Here is a 15,736-nt window from a genome sequence, read left to right on the forward strand (position 1 = left end):
CCTCTCTCTGATCCACAAGGCAGAACCCAAGGGGAGGTCTCAGCTCCAGGAGCAGACTTAGGCCCCTGTATATCCTGTGCATGGTATGTGGGACTGGACTCACTCACAACTATGTGGTTGGTAGCATGCGGTGCTGGGGCACAGTTGGAAACACCAAAGGCAGGACAGTGCTGGAGCTGTTTCTCAGCTGGTCCCAGAATTATCAGCCAAACCATGAGGAGACTGATCAGAGCTGAGGCACAGGGACCCATCCTTTCTATTCTGGTCAGGAAGGGCTTCATCCCTTTGGGGCACCTCTCTAGCACACAGGTTGTCAGTTAGGGGTCAGTCAAGTTGCTTGACCTCCTTAGGCAAGAGTCCTCATTTTTCATAGAATCAGAGAATCTTAGAATGGTTCAGGTTGGAAGGGGCCTTAAAGCCCATCCCATCCCAACCCCTGACATGGGCAGGGACACCTTCCACTCTCCCAGGGTGCTCCAAGCCCCGTCCAATCTGGCCTTGAACACTCCCAGGGATGGGGGCAGCCACAGCTTCCCTGGGCACCCTGTGCCAGGATGTCATCACTCTCACAGGGAAGAATTTCTTTCTAATATCCAATCTAAATCTGCCCTCCATCAGCTTCATCATCTACCCTTCATCTACATTCATCCATCTATCCTTCATCAGCCTCCATCAGTTTTTGCTTGTCTTCAACAAGGAAGCTTCCCAGAGAGCTGTGTAAGCTGTATGGGAGGCCCTTCCAAAGCATTTCTTCTGGTGCCAGCAGCCTGGAAAGCCCATCTTCTGGTGACAGGCCAATGGCTCCAACCAGTCACCTCTCATGCTCAAACTGAGCAGTGTCACCACCGCTCAGTGGTGGGTAAGACAGAGTTTCTGTCCAAGCTTTGGCCAAGCTGACCTGTGGTGAGACACTCAAGTGCAGATGTTCAGGTGCTGGGCACCCAACAGAGCAGATGGGGACACCACAATCACACATCAACCAAATCAGCCTTTTGTTGAATCCAACTCTCATGACTACCAGACCACAAAATGTTCCCAGAGGCAAAGAGGACCCCAGTGTGCTGGCAGTCCCTAGACAAGTGGGATCTTGAGGGACAGACAACCAACACTTGAGCAGAGTGTCACTCCACGTGCAGGAAAGATGGTTGGCAGGTATCTCTGTTTTTGAAAACCAACCATGCTTAGTTATTTTTGGCTAGCTTAGGCCAAAGAGCTTAAATGAAGCTGCAGCCCAGCAATAAGTGCTGTATTTCCCAAAAAGATGAAACAGAGAGATGTTTTTAATCAGAAACTACAAAAGAAAGACGTTTCATGAGTAACATAAAGCTAACAAGCCCATCCATCAAAACTGGGAAATAATAACATAGCTAGATTAGAAATGGGATTAAGGCCCAAATGAGTCACCTACAAAAAGACCAGATATTGTCATGCACTGGGCATCCAAACTGGCACACAGTGGTGGCCCAGTGCACCAGCATCAATAGGGTCAGATACAGCAGGACAGATGTGGGCAGAAAGTGGCAGGAGCTGAAAGGTCTCATCAGGTCTCTGCAGTGCACCATGACCAGGAATTTGGCTGAATTTTTCAGGTCAAATTCAGCAGCTCAAGGGAATGCACTTTTAAATTTGAATGGAGTTGCATTCCAAATCCTTGATTCACTTGTAGGATACCTGACATTTTACAGAAGGAGCTGGAGAACAAGGTGTGTTCCCTATGGAGCTGTTACATGACCTTTTCCTGGCACACAGTCTTTAATGGGTGAAGGCTGGTCGGAAAGCCACAAAAGTCACACTGCTGGAGATGATCCATGGCTGCAGCTGTATATCAGGCACCTCCAATGACACATCCCTGGAAACAAACAGAACAGGAAATTTTGGATAAACTGTGGGGTATTTACCCATTCAAACCATTTCAGAGGCAGACCATCTCCATGTGGAGCAGGCCTGGAGAATGGAGACGTGTGACACCAGCAGAAAACTCTCCTGATTTGTCCCTGTGCAATAGCAGACAAATGCAGCATGTTCTGTGACCAAAACGTGCAGGTTTTTAGGATACCTGTGGGAGCATGATGCTGGGTTAGGAGCATCGGGGAATAGAGCTAAACAGGGTGTGAAATTCTGCTTTTGGCAGCAGCAGAGACGGAGGCTCCCGAAGAGCCTTCGAGAGACTGGAATGCTAATGGTTAATGACTCAAAACAATTGGCCATTTGCAAAAGCGCAGGTGCTTTGCTGACTATGCCCAAAGTAACCGCCCAGGGGCAGAGGGGTTGCACACACACACACCCACACACACACCGAGAGGACAAACTGGGCTCTGAGACAGATCAGGGAAGAGGCCAATAAGAAGCAGATCCTGTGAGGCAGGATATTTCTTTTTATCATGTCCTCCCTTACATAATTGGCTCAGGTGTGAAAATTCCCTTCCAGGGAAGTTTCACACATCACATATAAACCTGAAATTATTAATTCCTTTCTGATGAGCCATAATTGGCTCTGCTAAGATGACAAGAGAAGCAGCTGTCATGTCTTAAAAAGTGTCATAAACCATCAAAGACCCCCGAAGTTCCCCTGATCCACCTGTTAAGTCATACAGCATAGAATTCTCTGCCCCAGGGGAGGTACTTGGGTACCTGGGTGTTCCCACCAAGCCTGAGCATATATTAACTCATTGAATGTTGCATTTTGCGGGCTTCCTCCATGGATCCCTGATGGATCAAGACTGTGAATATCACTTTGACCAATTTACATCAAAATTGCAACAACCAGGTTTTGTCCCTGGACCCACTGGTGGGTGGTAACTATATAACTATTCTGTTCTTATCCTTTCTTTCTCTTTCTTTTCCCTTATACATCTTCTTAAATGTTCTTTTTATGCTTTTGTATTACTATAGATAATAACCAAATCAGCTACATAGCCATTTTCTATTGAAACCAAACTGTTCTAAAATAAGCCCTACATATATATGTATTTATAAGCACTGATCATTCAGTGTTATTTCACTCTAATCCACCCCAAAGCATCTATTAATCTGGGTTACCTTCTTCTTCTGGGGCAGGTTGTAACAGAATCAACATTCTGCCTGTGAGAATGGGATGAAGGAAGAGGCAAATAAATCCCTTTTTCTCTGGCCAGGTGGTTTCCTTCTGACAAACGATGGCTGCAGTTCAGGCAGATCTGGTTTTACAGCTGCCCTGTGCCAGCCTGACATGCCTACAACTCTGCTCTAGCAAATCACTGAAACAATTGCTCATTCTGTGAGGAAAGGCAGAGGCTAATTACAGGCATGTAACATGATCCCAGCAAAGGAAGAGCTCTCCAGGGCTGGCTTTCCACACACTGCCCAAGGGTGCATCTCAGTGCCCTCTTTTACATGCACATACTTCCCTTTGCACATCCCAGGTGGCCTAGGAAGAGCCTGAGACTCGCCCAGCATCCCTGCACTCACCATCTCTTGGGACGCACACATACTTGACAGTGAGACCATGGGGGTTCTGGAAAATGCTGATAACAGGGAAAACTGCCCAGGTGATGGGGCAAGAGGACTGTGGTGAGAGATGACCAAGAAGGAGTGAGCAAGACATTCACTCAGTACTGAAGCATCTCTCACCAGCACCACAATTCTCTGGTGCATCACGAGGGCCAGAGCAGAGCTCCTCATTCAAAGGTGAGCTCTGGAGTGTGGTTGAGGTACTGGTTAAGGACGAATGGATGGAAGGCACGTGGGGTGTTGCAGACGCCAGTCTGTGAGAGAAATGTTAAATGATGGGCATGCAGAGCTGTCTCAGCCAGGCTGCCCCAGCCCAATCACCTGCCTACTTCTTACCAGCTGATCCTTTGGATGCAGCTGGTGCTCTGCCCACCTGCAGATCAAGGTGGCCCATGCAGAGCAGGGGGAGACATCCTCCAGGTCAGGAATCACAGATTGTTTCTTGGGATCTGGGAACTCCCTATGGCAGCAAGATCTCCTAAGCCCTAGATGAGAGGCACAGAGACACCCATGCCAAAAGAGGAAGGAGAGTCCCATGGAATGGCCTGAGCCATGCTCCACATCATACTCCCACTTGAGCCAGGGAAGTTCCCCAGGAACCGATGCTGAACAGGACATTCAGTATCCACAAGTTGTTTCTGGCCCATCTGTCCAAGAAGGAAGAGTGATGGATGGTCTTCAGAGTCCTGACCATGACAGGGGCTCAGCCAGGCTCTCCAGCTCTGACAGAGATTGATGACTGGACAGAATGGGCTTCTGTGGGAGCAGGGCAAGCACCAGCACCCCCTCCCTGCCGTGCTGCAGAACGGTGGGGGGGAGCAGGGCCAGCTCAGAGACCACAGTGTCCCCGATTGGCAGAGACAGATCCATTCTCCACCGCTGCTCAGGAATGTGGCTCGAGGTGGAGCACCAGGTGCTGGAAGGAGGGTAGCAGTCAGTCTCACCCTCCAAGAAAAATACCGGCCCTGCTCACCAAAGGAATGGAGCAGAAGCAGCTCCTGCACAGCCAGATTTATAGGCCCCAGCAGGCTGAAAAAATCCAGTGAACGTTTCGGCAAATCCAGCCTCCATCAGAAGTTACAGAGTGATAGGTGTAAGTCCCAGCCAGACTCGCAGCTGCTGCCTCTCCTGAGCCAGCTCCGGGCCGCCAGTGAAGTCACCCTCACACCTCAGGTTGTGGGGATGGCAGTGGGGTCAGTAAGGGTGGCGGTGGGCGCACCACTGGCACCACCCTGAATGTGTTTCTGCAACAGGACAAGCAGCTGGGGGCTGGCTGGGGGATGCACTGGAGGAAACATCACACTGAATGGATGGGACAGTTTTTAGAGGAGCTCTGATGAGCACAGGGCTCATTTACAGAAAAAGTTGGAAATGGGTCAGGGTTGATCCCAGCATCCCCTTTCCAGGTCCCAAGCTGGGTCACCTTCTCTGGTATCATCTTCCAGGACTCATACCCTGTTTGCAAACATTTCCTGTTGCCCATCAAGGGTGCCCACAAGGACCATGTCCACAAACCCCACATAGACAGCTTTCCCCTTCATGCAGGAGATTGCTGCCCCTTTCAAAGATCTCACAAGGGCACATGGTCACCAAACCTTGAACAGATGATCAAGAGGAGGAAAAAGACAGAGGCAATTCCCTTAAAAGTCATTAACATCTCCATTATTATTGACTAATGGCAGATCTCAGCCCTCACCATCCTCTTGTCCTCATCTGCAGGTTTTTTGGGACAAGGCCAGTCTCCTTGACTTTGGAAAATACCTGCCACACTGAGGGTGATAAAATTATCAACCTTCTGCAGCTGGGAGGGGACAATGCTTCCCATCTATCCTTTCATCAGCCCCATTCACCTCTTTTCTGCTCTGTCCCAGAGAAACTCCCCACCCCATCCCCCAAATTTCCAGGGCTTTTTACACAGCAAAACCAGTCCTGATCTTGAGATAATGCCTCTGTTCCAGTATGCACATGGGGAGAGATGGGAGACAAGCCTCTCTTGCAGAACCAAAACTGCTGTGTGCCCTTCACACCTGTTCTGCTGCAGGGGAGGTGTCTGAATCCCCCAGAGCCTCAGTGGTCTCCAATGAGGGGATGAGTGAGGACCCTCCTGCCATTGTTATCTGAGACACGTAATGATCCAGCTGCTGCCCCCAGCTCCACAGAAACTCCAGCATCTGTCTGGAGACAAGGCTCAGCATACCAGGTTTTTGCCTGTTCTTCCCATAGCCTGATTCTCCCTCCCAAAGGACACAATTTGAGGGTCACTCATGGTCCTTTAGCTCCACAGAAAAGTCAGCTTCTCCCTCCAGCATCTCTGAAGCTGGGCAAGCCAAGATACTGGGGCTGTGGTACATTTGGGATAGAGATGTCTTTGGGATAGAGAGCACAGGTAGAAACACATGGACACATGCTGAGCTCTGTTATGAGGGTATGAAGAAGAGGCAGGACTCCACAGCAGTTTTTCTGCATCCCTATGCCTCTCACACAGGGCCAAATCCTCTGTCATCATATCTGGAGCCATGCAGGACCTGGCATTTGTCTGGTGTCACACCTGGGTCCTGTGCAAGGTGGCTGAGCCTGGAGCCACCATGTCCATGGAGGCATGCTGGGCTCCCAAGAGGCCCCCTCTGAGGTAAGCATGCCCTGTGCTGTGGCTGTTCTCAGTCGCAGTTTCATCTGCCCCCTGAAGCCACCATCTCTCTGACCTGGAGTACAGGGTGGGACTCAGCAAGTCAGTTCAGGGGCTTTTGCAGATTTTATAGTGCTTTTTTCATAGGTCCAAAGCAGACTGCATTCAGCCAGGCCAGCCTCTTTGGAAAGCGCTCCTGCTTCACTTTCCAAGTGGATCCATCCATTTTCTTAATGCAGCAGAGATTATGGGATAGCACTCTGTGCCTCTGTGTATCTCGCTCAGCCTTCTGAAAGCTTGTCCAGCTTCATCTCCAAACATCTAGTGCAGTTCCTGGGTTGACGGTCCTGAGATATTTTTGGGAGGAGGGCAGAGGATCCGGCTTCACACATGCCTTGTAGGCTGCATGGGAAAGTTCAGATCTTAAACAACAAAGGATGCCCACAGAGGCTGTTCCTCCAGGCACAAATCACCAGCAGTTCCATCTCTAGTCTTTCTGCTCTTCCTAAATCAATGGTTCTTCACCCAGATTTCTCAGACTACCCCTGCAGAGAGCCCTGCTTCAGCTTCTTGCTGTGGGAGCAGCAGAGATTCAGGAGCTGCCAGGAATGGATATACAGCTTCTCTGAAGTACGGCATGGGACTGTCCTCTCCATGTGAGACCTGCTCGTGAGCCTCTTTAGAGCCAGGAGTCAACCCCAGCCCCAGATTTTGGAACCACTTCCACTGTAACTGGACATCTCTTTCCACCCACCCCTCTGCAGCATCCCCTGTCTCTCTCCCTCTCTGTCTATGTCTTAGGTTACAATGTAAGATGTAACCAAAAGTATGTATTCTATCACCATCTGTTAAAATCAGGTGGGGCAATGTTCTTTTCTCTTCCGTGACACATCCCTGATAACTCCCTCTGGGAGTTATGTGCCCCTTCTGCTAATGGGCCATCCAGCCTCAGTGCATGACTCATCACATCCCATTGTGAGATGCTCTGCCCAGGGGGAGGAACCAAGCACTCCTACCTGGATATAATCTGAGGTTTGGAACACCACACTCAGCCCTTACCTACTGGATTCCCAGAGGACAGGAGCTACACAGCAATCACTGGACCTTCAGAGGAAGACCAGACCCTTCTACAGGATCACCACCTCAACAGAACTGTATCTATCACTTCAAAGAGGACTGCAGCCACCACTTAATCAGACTGCTACCACCACCCTGACCAACAGGGTGTCAGGTCATATCCTTGACTCTGTCAGTTTAAGTCAGTGTTTCTGTATTATTGCCTTGTTACATATACTAGTAAAGAACTGTTATTCCTGTTTCTCATATCTTTGCCTGAAAGCCCCTTAATTTCAAAATTATAATATTCAGAGGGAAGGGGGTTACATTTTCCATTCCAAGGGAGGCTCCTGCCTTCCTTGGCAGACACGTGTCTTTCAAACCAAGACAGTCTCTCCCACCCCTTCTTGGAAAGAAGCACTGGATCAGGAGGTCTGAGCATTCATCTTTGCCCCATGGTCTAAAACCTCTCCTCTGTCCTGGGAGGCTCTTTCATGCAACCACCTCTGAGCATCCCCTCCCTGCTTGTGTCCACAAGACGTGACAGAGACATCAGCCACAAGCAGACCCTGGCATTAACAGGGGTCACTCTGGGGGATTGACATCCCCTGCTTTCGGGTGTCACCCTAACACCCAGGTGATCCAGCCTCAGAAGAGCCGCTGCCTAGATGAAGTGTTGTGTTGGTGTCTCTTGGGTTACAATGTAAGGTGTAACCAAAATATGTATTCTACTCCCACCCTACATGAGCTGTTAAAATGGGTGGAGCAATGTTCTTATCTTCTCCATGACTCAGCCCTGATAACTCCCTCTGAGAAGCAGCAGCCACTCTGGGGGGGAGGGCTTTGTCCGCTAATGGGCCATCAAGGTCTTACAGAGTGACTCAGAATTACATCATTCCATTGTGAGATGCCCTGCCCTGAGGGAGGAACCGAATATTCCTACCTGTATATAATCTGAGGTTTGGAACAGCACAGGGGCACTACCACTGAATTCCCAGAGGACAAGAGCTGATAACCACTACTCGTCCTCCAGGGAAGGACCAGACCTTTCTACAAGATCACTGCCTCGACAAGACCACATTCATCACTCCAACAGGACTGCAGCCACCATTTCATTGGACTGCTCCTACCATCCTGACCAACAGGGTGTCAGGTCGTATCCTGACTCTGTCAGTTTAAGCCAGTGTTTCTGTACTATGGCCTTTATTTTAATTCTCCTATTAAACTGTAGTTCTGACTTGGAATCTGTCACAAGATATTTGTGTGGAGTTAATTCCTCCCGCTTCAAACCACTAAATGGTGGCAAGTATGAACAGTAGGAACAAAGACAAGACGGTCATTTTGTCCTAGGAAGGGATAGCTGCTGGGTTAGGTGTTGCAGACATCAACACTTCCCTAGGAGGGAAACCTGCTGCCTGGAGCTGTGTGTGCCAAAGGCAACGGGCCTGAGATTGACCATGAAAACATATTACAAGTGTAAAAAACTTTCCACAAACACAATCTGAGTATTTGCAGTATTTTTCTCTAGGAAAACACATTTCAGAACGACTAAGCAAAGAGGGAGAGTCATAAAGCTGATGGGAGATTGGGCTCATCTCACTGTCTTCCTACTGACATTTCCCTGGGATCAGGGAACCCTGGAGTGTTCCCCAAGAGGAACATAGATACCCCTCATGCTGTCCATGTCCAAGGGTCAGTGTTTAGTGGGACATGGAGGTGAGGCAGTGACACGAGCAATGTGGGGACTTGCAGGTGATGGGGGGCTGTAAGGCCAAGGTTGCATACTTCAAGATCTGAGCATCATTTAAATTAGTGAAGCAGCCAGATAAAACAGCAAGGCCTTGTTCTCTTTTTTTTTTTCTTAAAAAATCTAATTTAAAAGCTCGTTACCTTCTATAAAAAAAGGGGTTTGAAGTCTTTGATTTCTCCCCCTGGGCAATCTGTAATCCCTCAGCTAAATCCCAAGCCCTTTAATTAAGACCTCAGTCATTTGAATTGTTAATGAAGATCCATTGGAGGACCATCATTCTCATTCCTGATTTCATCTTGTGCTCATTAGGGACTCCTGATTAAAATTCATCATCTCAGAAGATATTTATAACTCTCTAACTATCCCTAGACCTCATTAATTCAAAGCCACCTGTTTGGAAAGAGATGGGGGGACTTAAAAGGCATCAGGCGGGATCTGGAGCTCAGGGAACACTGTTGACTGACAGATGACAGTGTTGGCCTTGCTGCACATATTGGGACAGAGGCATTATCTCAAGATCAGGACTGTTTTTGCTGTGTAAAAAGCCCTGGAAATTTGGGGGATGGGGTGGGGAGTTTCTCTGGGAAAAGGGGAAGGGACACCAGGGGTGTAAGGGATACCATTGGAGTAAGACATGATCCAAACTGTATTTAGTGGGGTGAGAGAAGAGAAGAGAAGAGAAGAGAAGAGAAGAGAAGAGAAGAGAGAAGAGAGAAGAGAGAAGAGAGAAGAGAGAAGAGAGAAGAGAGAAGAGAGAAGAGAGAAGAGGAGAAGAGAAGGCCAAGCAGCCACTGGCCAGATGTGCCAAAGAGGAGAGAGACCCCCTCCTACATCAGTGTCCTGGAGTGTACAAGGGTATGAAGACTTGGAAACATTGAATCATAGGAAGAGACCACCCCATGACTCCTTCTCTGTCCCAGTGGACAGACAGATCCTGCCTGTCTCAACAACTCACCAGGGACACAGCCACTGGCTCATACAGTCTGGCTGCTCCCTCCACAGTTTGCCCAACACTGTCCTGAACCCCAGTGAAGCTGAACCAGTCTCATGGACCTCAACCCTGGATAGGCCATGGGGTCCTTTTCACAGCAAAATCCCCAGTGGTAATAGAGAGGGAACCCCAAAGCATCCAGCTCTCCTTCCAACCCATACCTCAGTTTGCCTTACTCTGGGCTTTGCCTTTTGCTCTCCCACCATGTCCTCCCTTGCACCACTGGAAGCTAAGCAGAAGCTCTGCCTCTTCCACTTCTTCTTCTTGTCCCCTGCCATCACCTACATGCTGCCTTCCTTTTTCCTCTCCCCCATCCATGCTCTCTCCCATGGCTCCCTCTTCTCTCCAGCTGTCCAGTCCTGAAGTTTGCCATGACTCTGCTGATCTTCTGCATCAGTTGCTTCTCCCCAAGTTCAGCCTAAATCTGGATCAGGCTCCCTGGGGCTGGGGACCAAGCCCAGGGATCGCAACCATCACAAGAGGTTTCCCTGGAGTAATTTGTCCCCTTGACCCAAAAGGAACCCTTTCCTTTGGGACACTCGATGTTTTTGCTTAGCCTTATGTTCTCCTGCTTTGGGTCAGGCTTTAAATAAAAACGCCCTGTGAAAATAGGAAAAGAGTGTTGTTTCAAGGCTGTCTAATGAAATGCTCCAGCACTTCAGAAATTAGACATTTTACCTTGGAAACATCTAGCAGGACTATGCTGACACTTTCACATACATCCAAGTGACTGAAACCTGAACTTGGAGCTCCTTTTGGTCCCATTGAAATCCCATTTTTTAGTGAATTACTACACATAAAAGGTCCAGCTGGCTGCTGCCACTCCTGCCCAGGTTTCACTACCCTGCAGTCCAGGTGAGTTTTGGGACAGCTCATCCCAGGCCCCTTCCACCTTGCATGTCACCACCAATGCTGTGACAGCAGTATGCAGCTCTTCAGCCGTATTCTGATGTGTGAGGCTGAGGAGAGCCCTCCTTCCTCACACAGTGGTTGAGCCCAGCCATGTTTGCACTAGTCACCACAACACAAAGCAAGAAAAAATCCCTGGGTTGCTGTGGATGACAAAGGGGGTGAATAAGAAGGATGATAAATGTACTTTGAATCTCTTTGCCTCTAGACAGACACATTTAAAAGTGACCTGCAAGGGACCTTCCCCTTTCGGTCCCAAATAATAGAAGCTCTGAATGAATTTTAACACTGGGTTTATTCCCCTTATGCTTTTTTGTTCCTGTTAGAAATTCAGGTCCCTGTGCAAGCCCCTGAATGAATGCAATGAGGATGCAACAGGAGGGAAAAGTGAACACAAGTGAATGAAAGATGGTTTTTAAACACTTTCCAAAATGCCCGGCTTTTATCCTGCTGGAGTGGGAGAGGACGCTGTTTAACACAGTTTGCTTTGTGCTTGAGAGATTTATTTAACTCCAACAATTGTGTGGCAGTTCAGAGAAAGGAATCCTTTGTTGGAGTTACAGCTCTCCATGGCAAGCAGTCTCCATGCCTTTGCTGGAGTGAGGCCACTTTGTGCAGAAGAATGAACTGCTTATTTGGGATGGGTGACCCCAGAGCCCACTGCCTGCTGTGAGGCACAATCTGGGATGGTCCATCTGACAGCAGCTTCAAGCTTTGACTCTGTCCGTGGTAGCCGGGAAAGCACCACAGCTGTGTGAGTCCAGCCCGAAGAGCAGGGGGTCTTCTGAGCAATGGAAAGATTCAGGGTCTGGGACAAAAATCCCTGGCTGCTATGAACTTCTCTTGAACTTCCCAAAGGGACTTGCTTACATTTGAAGTTTTCCAGGTAGCATTTGAGTAAATGATGTGTGATTAACCTGTTATTTTGATATCAGAACAAAGGATGATCCACCTGGGTTGAATAGAGATAACCACACTACCTCAACAGGCCCTCAGTGTGGGAGAGGTCTTGGCAAGTTTCATGGGGGCAAAGCTGTCTTTGGAGCCTGTCTGCCTGGAGCTGGGTCCAAGGAGTATTTGGAAACAGAGCCATTGTCTTGGACCCATGACTGTGGAGCAGAGTTTCTGCACCTAAGGACTCTTCTACCTTCCATAGGTCCATGGAAAGGCATCAGTTGTAAGGATCAGCTTGGTACATATACCAAGGAGTCCCTCAGCCTTTCCCTTTGGGCCCCTTTGCTCCACAATAAGCAGATTGTTTGGAAAGATGTGGACGTTTGGAGAGATAATTACAGGTTGGATCAGGTTGAAAGGGACCACAGTGGGATTATGGGGTCTCACCTCCCTGCCTCAGCAGTGTCATCCTAGAGCACATGGCAGAGGATTGTGTCCAGATGGTTCTGGAATATCCCCAGTGAGAGAGACTCCACACCCTTTCTGGACAAAGGGAAAGGGAAAAGGGTTGTCAAGGACAGTACCTTCCAGCTCCCACCTTCTGCTGGCAACAGGACCACCTGTGTCAAAGGAAGGGGCAGTCTTCTGCTAACAGGCACAGCACCATGATAAGTCTCTCCCAGCCCTAGCAGAGGACAGAAATCTCAATCAGGTCAAAAATATCTTTCACCAACATCTTTCCACTTTTTGACACAAATAAAAGCCATCAAGGCAAGACCATGCTGTCCCTTGGCTCTTTCCTTGCAGGACAAGGTGTGCCAGGAATGTACTTCAGCCATCCCATCCCATCCCATCCCATCCCATCCCATCCCATCCCAGTGCCTGGGTTCCAGTGATGTAGGTGTGTGGTGCAGGGTGCACATGGCCCCCACGCAGCCCACAGGCCCCCACATAGCCCAGGATTTGTGTCTGGGCCCCCACGACCCCCCGTGACCCCCATGCTACTGGGAGCTGCCACCACAAGCCACTGCCTCCCTCTTGTGGGTGAATTTGGGGAAGTATGAGGGGGAGCACCCAGGAAGCCCTGGCAAGGCTGGCACTTACAAAAACACCCCTCTCACCTCACCAAACGGGGAACACCCACCAAGTTTGGGAACACCAAACACTCTCCAGCTTCTGGGACAACAAACCTGTAGAGCCCCCAAAAGCTCATCCTGCCACAGACCTTCATGGTGGGCTCATACAGCCAAAGAGAGCCTTCCCGATGAGCTCACACAGCCAGATTCTGCTCTCTGGGTGACTGCAGAGACTGGTTCTGAGGTAAATGAGGGGACAAAAGGACATGCAATGGTGCCAGAACCACAGTTTTGGGTCATCTGTAACAGGCTGCCTGACTCTTGGGTTGGGGAAGATTTGGATCCTCCACAGGCAGAGCAAGATCAAAGAATCAGAATATCCTGAGCTGGAAGGGACCCACAAGGAGCATCAAGTCCAACTCCTGGCCCTGCACAGGACACCCCAACCTGTGCCTGAGAGCAGTGTTCAAACACTCCTGGAGCTCTGGCAGCCTCAGGGCCATGACCATTCCCTGGGGAGCCTGGGCAGTGCCTGACCATCCTCTGGGGAAAGAACCTTTTCCTGAAATCCAGCCTAAATCTCCCCTGACATAAATTCATACAATTTCCTGTCACTGGGCACCAGAGAGCAGAGATTGGTGCTTGCCCCTTCACTGCCTTGGGAGGAAGCTGTGAACCCCTTCAACAGACCCTTCAGATGGCCAGTGTTGGCCAGAGCACAGGAGAAAACACGAGCCTATCCACTGCAATAACCAACCCACAGAGCATTTGGGAGCAGACAGCAACGAAGAACAGAGCAGCATCTCCACAGGATCCACTGGCTACTCAGGACTGTGGTTCCCATCTGAAAAACTCAGGTTTCTCCAAGCCCTGGGAGCTTCCAAGCCTTTGGGAGGCCATCTGAGTCCCTTCATGGAACTGGAAGGAAAAAGGGAATGGAGGGCCAAGGGAGCTATTAAAATCCCCTTCATGGGCACAATGGGTGGCAGGATAATCCCAGCTGCTCCCAGAGACACTGAGATAGCCCCAAGGGATGTTTTAAGAGGGCTGAAGATAAAAAGGCTGAAAAGAAATAGTCGGGGGAACTGAACAAGAATATGCAAACTCAGCTAAGACCTGCAAGGAACTGATAAAGGCCAGGGAAAAACAGAGAAAAATAACACTGCCAAGAGGGCTACTGGGAATAAGAAGGAATTTTGCAAATTGCAGCAAAGGGAAAGCAAATACAGTGTGAGTCAGCCCATTAATAAATGAGAAGGGAATGCAAATTAATGAGAATTCATAAGCAGCTGAGGTACTGACCTGCTTTCAGATTTTCTATTTCATTCCCAACACAACTGAGTTCTGGGAGGCGTTAACCCTTTCCTCTGTACCCTTCAGGACTGGGCATGAAAAGGGTTCAGAAAATCTGCAGTCCTGTGTCACTACATGGGCCTCCTTCAAACTCCTTCATGCACCTGTGCAAAACTTCATCGCAGCTGAATCACAACAGTCTGTGATGGATACCTCAGCCATCAGGCACCCTTCTCCTGCAAGTCCTCATTCCCATGTGGCTGGGCTTATACAAGAGACTTCAGAAGGTCTTCTCTCCCACATCCCACTCCTCTCCTTCATTCTCCTGTTCTGTTTATTTTATTGATCATAGCTGATTTGAAACAGTTTTTAGAAGTTTTTTCCAGCCAGCTAGAGCTGAGACCAGCTTCTCTTTTCACTCCTGCTGGGAACTGTGGATCTTAACCAGTATAAACCAATGCAGCTCCATTATGGCCATCAGAGGGTTCTCTGATACACCAGCACCCTTTGGCCAAAAGCAAGAGGGTCAAGGCACTGGTCATTCATAGCACACACCGGTCAGATGTCTGCTCCATTCTTCACTGTGTCTTTGGGAGGTCCCAGCACAACCTCTCTGCTGAGTGGTATCAGTTTGTTTTATGAATCAGCTCCTGTTTGATGATGTATTCATTGATCTTTGCCACCACCAACCTCTGAATTCCTCATTCCCAAACTGAAGTGCATCACTCCAGGATCCACCAGTGCCTCAGTCTGAACCTTCCTCTCCTGCTCCCAGCAGCATTATTTGCAGGGCAAGGTCCTGCAGCCTCTGAGTCACATTGATTTTTGCCCTTCACAGCAGCCCAAAGACACTTCACAGCAATCATCCTGCCAGGAGACACTTAAGGACTTTCATGTCCTGATTTTGCAAGAAGCAGCAAAATCCAGAGGCAATAGAGTTAGGGAAGCCTGTAGTTAAAGCTGTCCTGGCCTCTGACAGACATTCACTGTCTTAGCTGCACTTTCCCAGGCTGGATGCCTGCATACACTGAGTAGCTGAAGAGCATTTTCAGTTAAACCAGCACTGCTGTCAGTCAGGGAACGAAAATTTGGCTTTGGAAACCATTGGAGGGCTCTACAATTGATGCAAGAGTCAGAGATGCCATGGAGATGTGCATGGACTTCCATGAGGTTTTTTTCTCTTTCCTTGTCTGAGCCCTTAAATAAATGTGCATTTGTCTCCTGAAGGATCTGGAACTTGCACTTTCAAATGGCTTTTATAGCTCCCTACTCCAATCCTCTCCAAATTGGAATGTGGGCAGGCAGGCAGTCACACACGAAGTCCCACTTTCTCTAAGGGTCCCTCTTGTCATGTGCATTTTTACAAGCTCTTGACCTTCTGTTGGAATTAGTTTCCACTGGCTTAAGCCCTTCTTCAGAGTCTGAGCTCTGAGTAAATACTAAATGTCAAGGATGATCACCTAAAAAAGGGGCAGAGAGGTATAAGATGGGGACATTGAACTCAGTCCTCATCCACTCTTCACTCAGTCTCTCCAGTCCAAAGTACCCAGCAGGGTGCTATGCCAACTTCTTCCCAGGGTTTGTCTGTCCTAGATGTCCTACTTCAGCTCCTCATCACCTCAGCATCAAAGACCTTCCTGTGCTGTCCACAG

At 49.0% G+C, this 15,736-nt stretch overlaps 1 long non-coding RNA gene across 1 annotated transcript; it reads right to left on the reverse strand.

Moving 5' to 3' along the window:
- Positions 1-1,257: 1,257 nt before the first annotated feature.
- LOC108446923 lies at positions 1,258-15,729 on the reverse strand. Its single transcript, XR_001862266.1, has 3 exons — positions 14,094-15,729; positions 12,300-12,400; positions 1,258-1,849 (listed from the first exon to the last, which is right to left on the reverse strand). It is a non-coding gene; the product is annotated as an uncharacterized LOC108446923 (long non-coding RNA).
- Between the last annotated feature and the right edge of the window lie 7 nt (positions 15,730-15,736).

The sequence above is a fragment of the Corvus brachyrhynchos genome, unplaced genomic scaffold (assembly GCF_000691975.1).
Source record: "Corvus brachyrhynchos isolate BGI_N302 unplaced genomic scaffold, ASM69197v1 scaffold525, whole genome shotgun sequence".
NCBI classification, from domain to species: domain Eukaryota; kingdom Metazoa; phylum Chordata; class Aves; order Passeriformes; family Corvidae; genus Corvus; species Corvus brachyrhynchos.